At 43.4% G+C, this 16,250-nt stretch overlaps 1 long non-coding RNA gene across 1 annotated transcript; it reads right to left on the bottom strand.

The window, feature by feature from the left end:
• Positions 1–11,554: 11,554 nt before the first annotated feature.
• LOC146646337 (uncharacterized) lies at positions 11,555–15,667 on the bottom strand. The gene is made up of 2 exons (XR_014908936.1): positions 15,349–15,667; positions 11,555–11,803 (listed from the first exon to the last, which is right to left on the bottom strand). It is a non-coding gene; the product is annotated as an uncharacterized LOC146646337 (long non-coding RNA).
• Between the last annotated feature and the right edge of the window lie 583 nt (positions 15,668–16,250).

Genomic DNA, 16,250 nt, shown 5'->3' with positions numbered 1-16,250 from the left:
CACCGCTGTGTTACTTCCACATGAATCAAAGCAGGGTCATCAGTAACATAAATGGGTCAAAGACATGTTGTTTATATGCACAATCAACGAAACAACAATAATTTTTTGCCTTCATTTATATAAATGAAATCCAGAGTTTGGGTGGGAGTAAATAAATATTTTATGCATTTAAATTTTATCTGTGGCGAAATATTGGTGATTGTTCTGTTTTTTTGGCATTTTAATAATTTCTTTCATAATGTTTTTGGATGGACTGATGGACTGAGTTCAATTCCAACACCAGGCCGGGGTCTTTCTGTGTGGAGTTTGCATGTTCTCCCCGTGTTTGCGTGGGTTCCCTCCGGTTACTCCGGCTTCCTCCCACCATCCAAAGACATGCAGCTTGTGGGGATAGGTTAATTGGATAATCCAAATTGTCACTAGGTGTGAATGTTCGAATGAATGTGAGTGCGAATGGTTGTCTGTCCCTGTGTGTTGGCCCTGCGACAGACTGGCGACCTGTCCAGGGTGTACCCTGCCTCTCGCCCTATGACAGCTGGGATAGGCTCCAGCGCCCCCCGCGACCCTGAAAAGGATAAGCGGAAGCGAATGGAGCGAATGGAATGTTTTTCCATATTTTGGATGAAATTGGTTCACATTTCTCTTGAAATTCGCTCTGTCGGCACTGGAGGGCAGTGTGAGCCTGATGAAAACCAAGCTTTTTCCTGCCGTGCCTGAGCTGCTGCTGGACTGTCACAGCTGCTTTACAAGCAGGTTGGGCTGCAGCCAGAACAAGTAGCCCCTCATGTGTAGTTCACTTAAAATTGGATTTACCAACAATGCATAACAAACCTACAATTAGATACTATCATCTGGAAGGCTCAAACAGGTTTGGCACGACTACTTACTTATATAAGAAAATCCTGCATTACCTGTGGGCCTGCTCCACCTTTAGGGCGGAACCGTGTCAGAAATGTAATAATGTGATTAGAGAACCGGCTGATGCGTCGTTTGGGCTGTTGGTTGCTAAAACCTCTAATACCAAATGACGTTTGGCTCATTTATTGTCTCATCTGAGTTAACTGCGCAACGAATAGATGTTAGTTTCAGGGCTATAATAAAGCTGGTCTGAGAGGGAACTAGATGTTCTTCAGGGATCTGTTCCCAAGCTTTAGAAAATCTAGTTCATGACAGAGAGATAAAAAAAAAGAATAATTTATATAAATGTATAGCTTCATAGTTACACAATTAAAATCATCTGCAACTCAGCAAAAATGTAAGTTGTTACTTCAGTTTATTTTTTAAACGTATTTTTACAGAACGCTATTATTTTATTAATTCCTGTTTCAATGTAGCATTACTTTGGAGATCATCCCTGGCTACTGGCTAATGTAGCTAATAAACAGTGTTTGCTAGGTTCAGGGCTGTCATAGACTGATTACTTAAAGGTTAACATTAACTTTGCTTTAACAGCTTGTAATCGGTCAAAATGCTAGTTACACTTCATTAGGTGCATCTGTTCAACGGCTCTTCGTGTTCAGCCATGCAGACATGGTCACAACAAGCTGCCGAAGTCCAAATGGAGCCTCAGCTTGGAGAGGAAGGGCCTGAGTATTTTAAAAACTGCTGATCTGCTGGGATTTTCTCACACAACCAGAGAACTGAGAATGACCCGCTGTCTCAGGGAAGGACAGCAAACTAAGGCTACAGTTCACATGGACATTGCTTTCAGATGCTTGATTTCTGCTGCAACTTTCAGAGGGTAGGTTCAGATGTTGGTGTAAATACCATGAAAGAATGGCTCCATCCTGCCTTGTATCAGCAGTTCAGGCTGCTGGTGGTGTGAAGGTGTGGGGGATATTTCCTTGGCACACTTAGGGCCTCTTAGTACCAACTGAGCATCGTTTAAACACCACGGCTTTATAACCACAGTACTTATCTTCTCTTAGTAGCATAACGTGCCATGTCACAAAGCTCAGACTGTTTCAAAATGGTTTCTTGAACATGACAATGAGTTCAGTGTACCCTAATGGCTTCCACTACAACCAGATATCAGTCGAATTAAGCACCTTTGGGATGCAGTGGAACGAGAGAGATTCTCATCATGGATGCAGGCGACAAATCTGCAGCAGCTGTGTGAAGCTCTCTGTCAATATGGACCAAAATCTCAGAGGAATGTTTCCAGCAGCCTGTTGAATCTGTACCATTGTTTTGTTTACAGCAGGTCTGAAGGCAAAAAGTCCAACCTGGTACCAGCAAGGTGTAACTAATGAAGTGGCTGGTTAGACTATGTCATGGTCCTGAGTTCTGCTTCATGTTTTCACTGTAGTGTTAAGTTTTTTGGAAAAGGGTTATATTTTAGCTTTATTGTCTAAAACTTTTGAATTTTAAATTAAAAATGATGATGTTCTTTGGATTTAGGCAACGCAGTGGTTAGCACTGCTGCCTCACAACAAGAACGCTTTGAATCCACCTGTGTTATCCCTGGATGAATGACCTGTCTGGGGTGTAACCCGCCTCCCCATCTCCCCCAACTCTTACCTGTGCTTACCTGAGACAGTGTGTCATTCTCAGTTCTCTGGTTGTGGATACATGGAAAAGGAGGAAGGAGGGATGGACAGATGGATAAATGGTAAATGGCCTGTATTTATATAGCGCTTTACTAGTCCCTAAGGACCCCAAAGCGCTTTACATATCCAGTCATCCACCCATTCACACACTGGTGATGACAAGCTACATTGTAGCCACAGCCACCCTGGGGCGCACTGACAGAGGCGAGGCTGCCGGACACTGGCGCCACCAGGCCCTCTGACCACCACCAGTAGGCAACGGGTGAAGTGTCTTGCCCAAGGACACAACGACCGAGACTGTCCAAGCCGGGGCTCGAACCGGCAACCTTCCGATTACAAGGCGAACTCCCAACTCTTGAGCCACGATCGGATGGACGGACAGACAAACAGACGATGGGTGGACAGATGGACAGACGGATGGACTGATGGATGATTTGACGGATGAATGGACAGACGGACGGACGTACAGACGATGAATGGATGGATGGATGGATGGATGGATGGATGGACGGACGGACGGATGGACGATGCATGGATGGATGGACGGACGGACGGATGGACGATGCATGGATGGATGGATGGACGGACGGACGATGGATGGATGGACGGACTGACGGACGGACGGACGGACGGACGATGGATGGATGGACTGACGGATGGATGGATGGACAATGGAGGGATGGACTGACGGATGGATGGATGGACGATGGATGGATGGGGACAGACGGATGGACAGACGATGGACGGATGGACTGACGGATGGGTGGATGATGGATGGACGATGGACGGACTCTGTCAGCTCCTCTTTCCTCTGCCTTTTTGTGTTCTGTTTTGTTTTGTTTTTTTCAGCCAAATAAAGTTTTTATTTTCTGGGCAGCTTTTTAGTGAATATATTAAAAAGGTGGTATCATCTTTGGCGATGGTGTGGTTGGTACGGTTGCTATGGGATGTCCTGTCAATAATCTTTGGCCATAACTTTTAACTGCAGCACTAAAAAACAGAGACCCTTAAATTACTGTTATGTCACACCTTTTTAGCATCTTCCTCTCTCTCCTTTTAAAACACTGTCTCTTTTATCTTGCAGTAATTCCCCACAGCACACATAAAGGTGGAACCATACTGATCGGGTCTCCTAAATTTCTGAAGCTTCTGGAGCTCGAAGTGTGACACAGGCACTCACTTGATGAGGTGAGTGAATTCATTTGGCGAGCCGCAGCACGGTTCTGGAAACCTGGTGCGGAGGTAAGCAGCTCGCCCCGCGCCGCAGATGCCTTTAGTTTTCTTATGGAATACTAATTACGTTTGCATAATTGGTTTTAGTCATTTAAATGGGGGAGCTTGTTAAATCTTTTCCCCCTGTTTTCACCTACAGCTAAATTTAGCTAACAAGGTCTGTGTGAATCTGAACTGCTTTGTTCAAAAAACGAGGCATTAGTGGTTTAGACTTCAGAGTGCACTGTCAATTGATCTCACATCTTGAAAGAAAGGAGATAAAATTTTAAATGACTTACAACTGCTTATGTGATAAGCTGCAGGAATGTTTTGTGCTTCGCTGATGAATAGCTTTGAGCAGCCTCTTTCTCTGTAATGGCAGCGAGATGTAAAAAATGTGACATTTTGTTTTTAATTTCCAGTTGATTATCTGTGATTATGTGCTAAAACAGCAAACTCGCACCCCTTTAGAGAGACAGAGTGATAACGTAAAAGGCTGGAAATTGGAATCACCAGAGAAAAGTATGGCCTGAGGAGAAGCATCATGTAATGTGCTTTTCCGTATCCACCCCACACTCTCTCATTTTTGCCATTTGAATATACACAGAATTATTTACACCTTCAAGGCAACTCGACTGAACTGCACATCAGTCAATTAGTAAATCAGAAATTTTCTGTGATTCCAGTTTAGTGTGGAGTCCATGGCTCCCTCCGGTCTGCCCCCCCTCCTCTTTTTAGTCTCCCATCTTGACAGTGACAAATTACTCCTCTGCTTGGCGAGATTGAAAATTAAAAGCATTTAAAGCTCCTCATGCATTTATGCTAATGAGAAATTCAGATATGATTTGCATGCGAAAGAGGCTAGTCGGAGGACTCATCGTTGCCCCAGCCACCTCCATCCCCTGGATTTCTTTAGGCTCTTCATTATTTTTTCCTTTATGTGTGAGCAAAGAGGGAAGTGCGGTGTGTAAACAGTCTGCATGACTGCATTACATACAGGAAATTGCATTGTTACCTAAGAGCCTGAAGTCTTTGTACAGTATTTATGCAGGAGCCTACTATTGCAGCTCCCCCCGTCCTCCTTCCCAGAGCCACTCAGGCAAATTGGGTCATTGTGTCTGGCACTGTCACATCACGCTGCAGGAGGAAACACACCGAACGTAATGACACTCTGCAGCTACTGCTCACGCTGCCTCCTGTCAGCGCTCGCATACAGACTCCTAGCCGCTTACCGGTCTAGCTTTAGCAAGGCAAAGTTTAAAAAACGAACATAATTTTGTGGGCATAAGCTCCTGAAGTCTAATATTAAAATGTTTGTTCAGATGAAAAAGGCTTTGTTTGGTGATAAACACGTGCAGAACACTTTGGATCCGGGAGGATTAAGACTCTGTGCCGATTTGTTTTCCCAGTAAGCTCCATCCATGTCTTCCTCTCCAAATATCAAAGCGTGTGCTTCTTTGAATTTGTTTGTTGCACACTTGCTAAACGATTGTAACCTTGGAAACAAGATGCATTAATGAAGGTGGAAAATGAAATGGGGCTTTAATTTGTTTCAGTGTTCATAGCTAGGTGAAATGGATTAGCTTTGATTGAGGTGTGAGATGAAGAAGCAAAGCGCTGACATGACACTCGTATTTGTCATCATGTCATTTCAAGGAGGATGCTGCAGCAATTATGAATATGGGTACACAGCAATTAAAAGCGCTACTATTCATTAATAATTTTTATATTAATTTTTCAGCGGACGCCGAAATGATTGCCACTGCGCACAAGCTTTCCAATTATGCCGCTTAATTAGAAATGTCAATATTAAGAAATAATTAAACTTGGGAATACATTAAGGTTGTCAGAAATACTTAAAAAGTTATGACCGTCACTCAGACGATGTTTTCTATAATATATTTTGCAATGATTTGTAAATTAAAGATGAGACTTTGATCAATGTGTACGACAAACTGGATACTGGTTACTTAGTTACAGGAACACTCCATCTTTGGTTCGTTTTTTTCTTCAGAGACGACGCTCTCAGAAACGGCGTCTTATTGCGGTAAAGGAGCCTCTGCTTTAGCGCCTGTCCTTCTTGGAGCTGCTCGCTTCTGCAGCCTCGCAGACTTCAGCAGTATACATGAATGTGGACGTCTGTCTTTGAATGCTAAAAATTGAGATAAAAGTCAGACACTCTGAGTCAGTGGGGGGTTTAAAGTCCAAATTAAGCCTGTGTTTACTTCATACACTGCCCAGTTTGAGTTCAAGTAGGCCTAATTTTGGTGAGGCGGGGGGGAGGGGGGGGGGATATACGTATATAAGAAATTTGATGATTTAATCAGAATCTAAAACACTTGAAAATCAGTTGAAAGTTGAACAGACTCTAATGATTTTAATTGTGGAATGAACAGCTGCTCTGTAACAGAGTGGTGCTCGGCATAATACACTCTGAATATGGTTGATTCTACTTGGTGTTAAAGGTAAAGACCAATGGCGCCAAATCACAACAACAGTCGCCTGAAGGTGCTTTATACTGTAAGGTCGACCCTACAATAATACATACAGAGAAACACCCAACAGTCATATGACCCCCTATGAGCAAGCACTTTGGCGACAGTGGGAAGGAAAAACTCCCTTTTAACAGGAAGAAACCTCCAACAGAACCAGGCTCAGGGAGGGGCGGGGCCAGCTGCTGTGATTGGTTGGGGTGAGAGAAGGAAGACAGGATAAAGACATGCTGTGGAAGAGAGACAGAGATTAATAACAGATATGATTCAATGCAGAGAGGTCTGTTAACACAGTGAGTGAGAAAGGTGACTGAAAAGAAAAATCATGGGAATCCCCCGGCAGCCTACGTCTATTGCAGCATAACTAAGGGAGGATTCAGGGTCACCTGGTCCAGCCCTAACTATATGCTTTAGCAAAAAGGAAAGTTTGAAGCCTAATCTTAAAAGTAGAGATAGTGTCTGTCTCCTGAATCCAAACTGGAAGCAACAGCACTTTTAATTAGAGAATAAAAAAATGAATTTTTCAATAAAGTGCATGTTTGACAGTCCAGGCTCTAAACTAAGCGTGTGAATGTAGTGTGGTTATAGACAAGGATGTTAGCACTGTCGCCTTTCTGTGTGGCGTTTGCATGTCCTCCACGAGTCTGCGTGGTTCCCTCCCACAGTCCAAAGACGTACTCTTTAGGTTAATTAGTGACTCTAACTGAGCCATAGGTGTGAATGAACGCCCGTCTCTCTGTGTTAGTCCTGTGATGGACGGGAATCTGTCCAGGGTGTCCTAGGCTCCACCCCCCCACCCCTCCGCCCACATGACCCTTACTTGGATAAACTGTTGATGGATGATTCTAAACATCTAGTACCTGAGTTCTAAAGTACGTCTATCCGGTGTTGCTCTGACAGCTGAGCACATGTGGAGCTGCTCGGTTTGTCTCTCAGCATTAAAAGAAGGAAGCCTTGACTTGCTTGTTTTTATCATGAGAGACAAAGTGGTGTTGAACTGCCTTTGATCATCGGAATAAATTTTCATTCTAATATAGATCTCACAGGTAGCTGCATATTGATGCTAGTAGGCTTAAGGCGGGCTAATAATCAAGTAGAGCCATCACCTGTTGACTGTGGCGGAAGCTCGCTGAAAGAAAGACTTGAAAGCATTTGTACCTCAAAGCCACGCCAGCCTCTAATGATAGGATCGGTCTTGGCACAGCACGTTGGCCACGTTTCCCTCAAAGCCTTGTGTGACAGCTCTTTAATTGGACTTCTCCATTCTCTCTGTGCTTTAACGTGTTACTATTGCTGGGTTATTGTGCCATAATTACACCACATTTCTTTAAAGCATAATAAAGGCAAGCGAGACAAAGTTGAGCTGAAAGAGCTCCATACCTCTGTGTATGAATGTTCATCTGGACCTTCATATCCCTCTCTGAGAGTCATTCCTTCCTGTAATCAAGTGCTGACTGAGCGCTCATGCATGTAAGAGAATGAGCGAGTCAGACTCAGACTGGTGTCACAGTGAAAGCAATGCTTTTGCCTCCGTCGGGGGATAATTACTAAAACCGTGTCCAATTACCTTTGTGTGTTGTTTGTAGCTCTAAGTGAGCAGAAAAAGGATTTTGCAGAGGTTCTGGGAAAATAATGCTGTCATCACTCTACATAATATCTGTGTGATCCACAAGAGGCTGCACATCTGTCCTTGATGGCTCTGACGTCTCTGTCTGTCCCCTCTGTGTTGCTGTTGTTTCCCCCTGCTGAATACGGAGAGTAAAAAGACCCTTGTGAACCAAAGCCTATATATGAGAAAACAGTGTGTGTGTGCGTGCTGTAGCCCGCGGCTGCAGATTAACCATGAGAGCCAAAGGATCGCCCCGCTTGCTGACAAATGAGAAAAGCCACAGTGGCCCTGGCCAAAGTGACAGGCCAAATGGAAGCAATTCCTCCCGAGGCAGGGGAGAGCAGCTGTGACCAGGGCCTGCTACGCCACTTCTAGATGGGACCCGTCTATGACTGTGCGTCTGCTATAAAGACTCAACCTACGAGACAATTGGCATTTTTCTCCTGGCGGTTCCCGTGAAGCGGTACGTGTCACTGACCCGCGGGAAACCCCATCAGTGGCAGTCGACCTTTACCTGAGGAGGGACTGCGCCGCCTGTTTGTTTTCACCCCGCTCGTCTCTGACCCCCGACTACCAAATGTGTTTGTGAGCATATTACATCGCATATTAATATCTGCCAAGTTGACGCGCCTTCGACAAACACGGTCGTGGGATCGTTCCCTTTGAAGAGGAGCGCCAGGACACGTCAACTCGGCCTGACTTCAGAGCCTCGTGGACGTGTGAGTAATTAACACCGAGCCCTGACGGATTAAACGCTGTCCCTGCTGAGATCGACTGTCTGCCGCCTTTGGCGCAGTGACGTGCTAGACGCGAGATGCTTTCGGGACACGGATGGCAGAGAGGTGTCACGGAGAGTGACACGTGCAAGAGGCCCGGGAAGAACCGTCGATGGAGTCTAGCAGTCCCAGAACATTTAGACAAAAAATACCAGCAGACGTGGAACGAACGGGCCAAAAAAGAGAGTCAGGATTAGACGATAGCTCTGGGTTGGTGGCTATTCCCAGCGCTGTGCTGCTTTCTGCCTCTGGTTCACTCGGGCTGTCTGCCAAGAGATATATCCAAACCTTTCCTTCTCGCCTTCAAATCTCCTCCCTCGCTCTCCCCTCTCACCCAGGGCCAAGTGGATCAGGCTTCACTTCGACACAGCCATCATAATTACTCCGTACCAGAAGAATCAATTACGCCTAAGCACCATTGTTTCCAGAATAGAGCTAAACATTAAAGTTTAACAATCCCAAATTATTAAAAAGTCATGCTCTCAGGGACACATACAGAATATTTACTGTTAACAAATAACTTTATAACTCTGCTCCGAATTATTAATTCATGGCTCGCACTGGCTCAGCAAAACAGTCGTCTGGTAGCTAATTTCTCTGCCTTTATACATTGTTAAATATGCAGCACTTCTTGACTTTTCTATACGAGCGCTTCTGTCAGAGCGTTTGTGAGAAAATCCAAGCCTCAGATTTGTCTGCTGCATGCTGATTGGACCCTTCCAGTTTAACTGATGTTTTGTTTATAGCTGGGGAGATGGATGCACTTTCTTCTGCATGTTATGCTGATGCGGCCTCTGTCGATACAGCCGATCAGCGGCTGTCATTTAAGCCACGTCCTCACGTCGTCCTCGTTTGACTCACGTCTGAGCTAATTAGGCGGATCTGATCGGAGCGCCCATCAGTCGGGCAATCGTCATCATCATTTCCTCAGGCTGAATCTCACCTTTTGGACTTATTTACTTATCAGTGTTCGTGCTGGATGTTGTCAGGCGTCTGCGACGTTGCTGTGAAGCAGGAACATGTTCTCTTAGGCGGCGGCGCAGACGTCTCTCCGTGTACCGCCGTGCGTTACAGGAGCGGTGGATGGAATTAAATGGAGCGGGGGAAGAACGAGAGTAAGGAAAAGCCAGGCTGCTCTTTTAGCCCCTTTCAGCTGAGTGAATCAAAAACAATGGCAGAGCCTGAAATGGTTCCCAGCTTCAGGAAAAACTCCCCGGGGTCTGTAAATTGGCTCTTAGAAGAGGGGGAAAAACAATTGCCCTTTACCTCTGAGGTTGCATGTCATCTCTCTGAAACTCACTCCTGGGCAGATTAAGGTCAAGTAGACCCCACTTTCCCACCCGCCTCCCCCCCTTCTCTGAAGAGAGCAGACAGAGGGCAAATAAAATGATGACAAGGAGGGATTGAGAGAGAGGGAGTGAGGGGAGAAAGTGGGATTTTGAAGGTCTTTGAGGTTTTACACCCATCCCTGGTGGTTTCGCTCTCTCGCTCCAAGAACTGTGCTGATAATGGCTTCTTGTCAAGGAGGATGAGCCCACCTGCTCTTTGTAAGTCCGTCCTACTGGTTCAAGCTCGCAGCCTCCACATAAATATGAAAAGGAAGGCAGGCGGGAGGTTAGCAGCGGCCCTACGCCGTGCTTCTCGGTGACCCTTTAGTGTAGCTGCAAAGGGTACAATGTGAATAAAAGGACAGCAGAGGACTACATTTTCAAAGAGAGTGTGCCTGGGCAGTAACGTCCCGTTAAGCCTCAGTCAGGTTAACCAGGCCGAGTCCACCTGTTTGGAGACGGCGCTCCCTTCTCCGATACCAGCTCCGTATTGTGTCATCAGGCATTTGCCTGTCGCAGATGATGAATCGGTGAAACTGAAGTGGCAAGACTGCCGATTGTAATTACAGAATCAACTGACACAATTAAGTCTTTTGTTTCAGTGGATCGGCCTGTCAATCAGCAGCGCGCTCCCCACGTTGTCTAACGTGCCGGCGAATAGCATAACATTTTGCTTTCCCGTGTCAAGGGCACGGCGACGAAGTCTGCCGGCAATTAAAGGACTATAATGTGCTGAGTCGAGCGCGGCAACAAAATAGGCAGCAATTTCTTCTTCTCCTGTTGAAAATTATGCTTATCAGGTACCTCGCCTCAGCAAAGGTGAAGGGTCGGCCCGAGCAGGCAGGCAGTATTTCTCCGCATAATTGAGAGAAGTTTGGATTTAATTGTATAATTAATCTTGTCGAATTAAGTTACACAGAAGTCCGACCCCTAAATTAGGCAGTCTGGAATATTTTAAATTGCCTTAATGTGAAATCTGGACCAGAATGCACTTTGTTCTCTCCTGATGGTACGAGCTCAGTTTTTATCCACGACGAACGCTGCATGCTTAAATAACCTGTTAGCAGTTCTTATCACGTTGTTCCTTTATGAATCATTTCCTCACAAAGTAATTGCAATTTCAGAAAGAGGTGGATTTTATTGTGGGCCAGTCAAGTGAAAATATAAAGACAATTTTCATAGCAGCGCTCATCAAACTGAGTGTGATTTATTATTGGTTTTAACTCTGCATTTTTTACTCTCTCTGAGCAGAGTGATAGCACACAGCAAATCCAGCATGTCCAAATTAACACTGTCGGATTTGATTTCAACACTATTAAAGTGTCTATATGGGTCCACACCAGAGAGTGTTAATTTAACTCTTTTTGGAGAGTTGGTACGTTAACTCTGATTTAGTGTTAAACACCAAATCTGTCTGGAGTTGATAATTTAACACTTGGTGTTAAGAGTTTATATATTAACTCTCAAAGAGTATTTTAGTTTAACTACGTAAGAGTTATCTTCTAATTCATTCTAAAAAGCGGGAATTTTACTGTTCTGAACTTCTAGAAATTTCTTTTGGAAATAAACATTTACTAAAAAGATGCAATGGTTTTTGAAAAACATTTATTCTGAACTGTGCACCACAATTTCAAAACATTTTCTGAAAGATGTAACAGTGTACATGTTCTCACTTTCATTAGAATTTTGTTTATCAAAAGGTCTGACATGGTAAATGCAAATAACAGCATTCTCATCACTTATTTCTTCAATACAATATGCATGTCCTTCATTCATCCCTTTGTGGAACTTCAACGCACTTCTGCTCTCCCCAATATTCCATCTTCACAAGCATATCCTGTGTGGAGATTGAATAAAAATTAGTTGACACTAATTAACGGCACAAATAATCCAGTAAACAATTGCAGCACAGTAAAAAAAAAAAAAAGGAATCCTCTTTGAGCCATTACTTGTGTAAAGTATTTTCCCAAAAGACAAGGACACAGGCAACAGGTAATACTGAACTAAATGTAAAACCTCAACTTTTTTCATTTTTACCTAAACCGTGTGCACAAAACTCTGGAGTAGTGATGGGATTTCCGGCTCTTTTTAGAGAACCGGCTCTTTCGGTTCGGCTCACTAAAAAGAGCCGGCTCTTTCGGCTCCGAACCGGCTCTTCAGGTTGTTTTGTTGCTTTAATTAATTTATTATTAACAATAATATAAAATTATGCACAAAAAGAATTACTAACGTAAAACAAAGTGGTTTTATTTATATATGTTTATATATAAATATATGCGGTGGCCCCTAGAGACAAAACACGTACAAACTCCGAAAAACATTTCTAGCATGAACTGAACTTCCAAAGCAGAGCTACTAGATCACTTAAATTACACAATTGAAAGCATGTGTGTATTGTTTGTGTATTTATACACAGGCACTCATATATATTCAAATAATTTAAAAAAAAGTTCATTTACCTGTTACTACCACACACCAAATCCGGTCGTTGGTACTTGCTGGCTTGTGTAGCCACAAGATACCAAAAGCTCCACACTGCGCCCAGCATCCTGGAGCACTTCTGTTGTCTTTTGTACGTGTTTTGAGTTTTTATGTGCTTCTGAGTTTTTACATGCTTCGGAGTTTGTACGTGTTTTGGAGTTTGCACATGCATCAGAGTTCGTACGTGATTTGAAGTTTGTATGTGCTTTGTCTGTAGGGGCCACCGTAAATATACTTTTATTTATTCACTCCACATAAAATGTAATAAATAAATCATATAATACAAAAATCAACTATTCACATTTCAACTTTTAACTATTTAAATTTTCAGCTTTTTCCTTTTACAAATTTAAAGTGAAAACAACACAAAACACTGCAAACCACAACCCAATTAAATATAAATTAAAATATCAAAACAAAAAGAACATGCATATTCTCTGTCATATGGGCCTGGATGAATAAACTTTCTGAATCCTTTATCATCTGCAACCGAAAATAGTTGTGGATGATTACTATACCTTTCTAATGTCACGTTTTTGTCCCTGGCTCTCTTTCTCTCTCTCTCTCTCTCCCTCTGGCTCTGTTCCTGCTACTGAGTGTAACTACCGCCCCTCCCCCCTCTGCCCAGCGTAAAGCACAAGGCTCACGTGCAGGCGAGAGAGAGAGGGTGAGAGAAAGAAAAAGAAAAAAAAACCCACGTGACGGCTCGCGATAAGGAGCCGGCTCGCGTCGTTCACGTCAAAGAGTCGGCTCTAAGAGCCATTTCGTTCGCGAACGACCCATCACTACTCTGGAGGGATCTATGCTATAGTGATGGGATTTCCGGCTCTTTTTAGAGAGCCGGCTCTTTCGGCTCGGCTCACTAAAAAGAGCCGGCTCTTTCGGCTCCGAACCGGCTCTTCAGGTTGTTTTGTTGCTTTAATTAATTTATTATTCACAATAATATAAAATTATGCACAAAAGGAATTACTAACGTAAAAAAGTGGTTTTATTTATATATGTTTATATATAAATATATGCGGTGGCCCCTAGAGACAAAATCCTCTATGCTGTTGCATGCTGGGGGAGCAGGCTGAGGGTCGCAGATGCCAACAGACTTAATAAACTAATCCGTAAGGCCAGCAATGTTGTGGGGATGGAGCTGGACACCCTCAAGGTGGTGTCGGAGAGGCGGATGCTGTCCAAGATAAAGACAATGTTGGATAACACCTCCCACCCTCTCCATGACATGTTGGTCAGTCACAGGAGCACGTTCAGTGAGAGACTGAGATTACCGAAAAGCACCACTGAACGACACAGGAAATCTTTCCTGCCTGTGGCCATCTCCCTGTACAACGCATCCACTTAACACACTGTTTACTGCTACAACTACACGTTTCTTTTCCGACTATTTATTTATGAGTGACTTATGTATGTATGTATATATATGTATATATTGTACTATTCTTAGTGTATTGTCTGTCTTGTCTTAATGTTGGTTTAAAATGGAGCACTGTAACAAAAAATAATTTCCCCCAGGGATCAATAAAGTATTCTGATTCTGATTGATTCTGAAAACACGTACAAACTCCAAAACACATTTCTAGCATGAACTGAACTTCCAAAGCAGAGCGACTAGATCACTTAAATTACACAATTGAAAGCATGTGTGTATTGTTTGTGTATTTATACACAGGCACTCAAATATATTCAAATAATTTAAAAAAAAGTTCATCTACCTGTTACTATCACACACCAAATCCGGTCGTTGGGTACTTGCTGGATTGTGTAGCCACAAGATAACAAAAGCTAAACACTGCGCCCAGCATCCTGGAGCACTTCTGTTGTCTTTTGTAAGTGTTTTGAGTTTTTACGTGCTTCGGAGTTTGTACGTGTTTTTACGTGTTTTGGAGTTTTTACGTGTTTTGGAGTTTGTACATGCTTCAGAGTTCGTACGTGATTTGAAGTTTGTATGTGCTTTGTCTCTAGGGACCACTGTAAATATACTTTTATTTATTCACGCCACATAAAATGTAATAAATAAATCATATAATACAAAAATCAACTATTCACATTTCAACTTTTAACTATTTAAATTTTCAGCTGTTTCCTTTTACAAATTTAAAGTGAAAACAACACAAAACACTGCAAAACACAATTAAATATAAATTATAATATGAAAACAAAAAGAACATGCACATTCTGTCATATGGGCCCGCATGAATCCGCACTTTCTGAATCCTTTATCATCTGCAACCGAAAATAGTTGTGGATGATTACTATACCTTTCTAATGTGACGTTGTTGTCCCTGGCTCTCTTTCTCTCTCTCTGGCTCTGTTCCTGTGCTACTGAGTGTAACTACCGCCCCTCCCCCCTCTGCCCAGCGTAAAGCACAAGGCTCGCGTGCAGAGTGAAGCGGAAAAAAGTGCGAGACAGAGGCTGAGAGAAAAAAAAAAAAAACCCACGAGCCGTCACGGCTCGCGATAAGGAGCCGGCTCTCGTCGTTCACGTCAAAGAGCCGGCTCTAAGAGCCATTTCGTTCGCGAACGACCCATCACTACTATGCTAACGTAGAATCCAGTCAGGACGTCTGCTACTGCTGTTTGCTCGTGTTTTTTTGTTTGTTTTTTATGGGCGATCGTTTTCAGGCTTCAAGTAGCACCATTATACCAACATTTCACATTCTAGACATTGTTTTAGGCGTATTTGACCAAAAGTTTGACTGAAAATTCACATGCAAGCTTTTTTTCAAGGCTGTGGTATTTGCCCGCAAACAATACCTTTCAGCTAGCTAAAACAGAATATTATGCTATCAGCGAGCAACATGGCTAATGCCTTTCACACAGCTTTGTCTCAACTCCAAAGAGCCACAGAAGTAAAAGCTAATAACAATTGAAACAATCTTTGAAAAAATGACTTACCAAGCATGGCAAACAACTCAAATATGTAGAGCAAAATGTTCTGAAACGGCTTCACTTCAGCTTCGATTGGAGCCGTGCTGGGGGCGGAGTCTGTGAATTTACTCTGTTGGTGTCATAGCCCCTGTAGGAGTTCAGAGTTAAGAGGTCAAGAGTTAATGTTTCCATTGTAACACCTCCAGATTTGACAGAGAAACACTCATTTTTAACACTCGATTTTAACTACTATCATTTTACACCTCAGAGTTACATTAAAAGAATGTGACTCTGCTTAGAGTAAAATTAACTCTACTTTTGCAAGGAGACTATTAACACCAAAAAATTTAACACTTTTGAATTTGCTGTGCACTTTTATAATCTATTGTTGTTATCATTTTTCTAACTTAAGGCATTATGAAAGCAATCAAGATTGCTGAATGTGGAGGAGCATTGTGTGCAACATTCAACCTCAGAGCTCCAAACCTTGTCTGGCACTAACATCAGCACAAAAACTGCACCGGGAGCTTCGTGGCGCGAGTTTTCCTGGCTGAGCAGCTTCTGCAGGGGTGATGTGGAGGGTAGCAGTACTTTAGTTTCATTAGCTGGGACTACTGTGTTTGGGGGAAGGCCTCGTAGAGGACTGGCAATGGTTCCCGGGCCGGGCAGATCCCCGTGCACTAGTGAGAAGTGAATGAAAGGAAGAAGAGAAGAAAGGAGGAGGGGGGGGGCATGAAAGCGAGAACAGCAGGTATTGGTTATATAGCCTGAGGCCGGAAGGGGCGTGAATGAGGCGTGGTCCGCTCCTGAAATTCAGAAAATATTTCCACTTATGTATTATATTTTGATCTTTGATCTAAAGGGGTCCGGACCAGTGAGACTCCCCTTTCTGTATACAGGGGTGGGCAACTCCAGGCCTGGAGGGCCGG

This window comes from Rhamphochromis longiceps, linkage group LG19 (genome assembly GCF_057381845.1).
Source record: "Rhamphochromis longiceps isolate RC_006_pf linkage group LG19, R_longiceps_female_GT1.1, whole genome shotgun sequence".
Classification (NCBI taxonomy): domain Eukaryota; kingdom Metazoa; phylum Chordata; class Actinopteri; order Cichliformes; family Cichlidae; genus Rhamphochromis; species Rhamphochromis longiceps.
The sequence above is the reverse complement of the archived record's forward strand: the minus strand, read 5'-3'. Positions and strand labels throughout refer to the sequence as shown.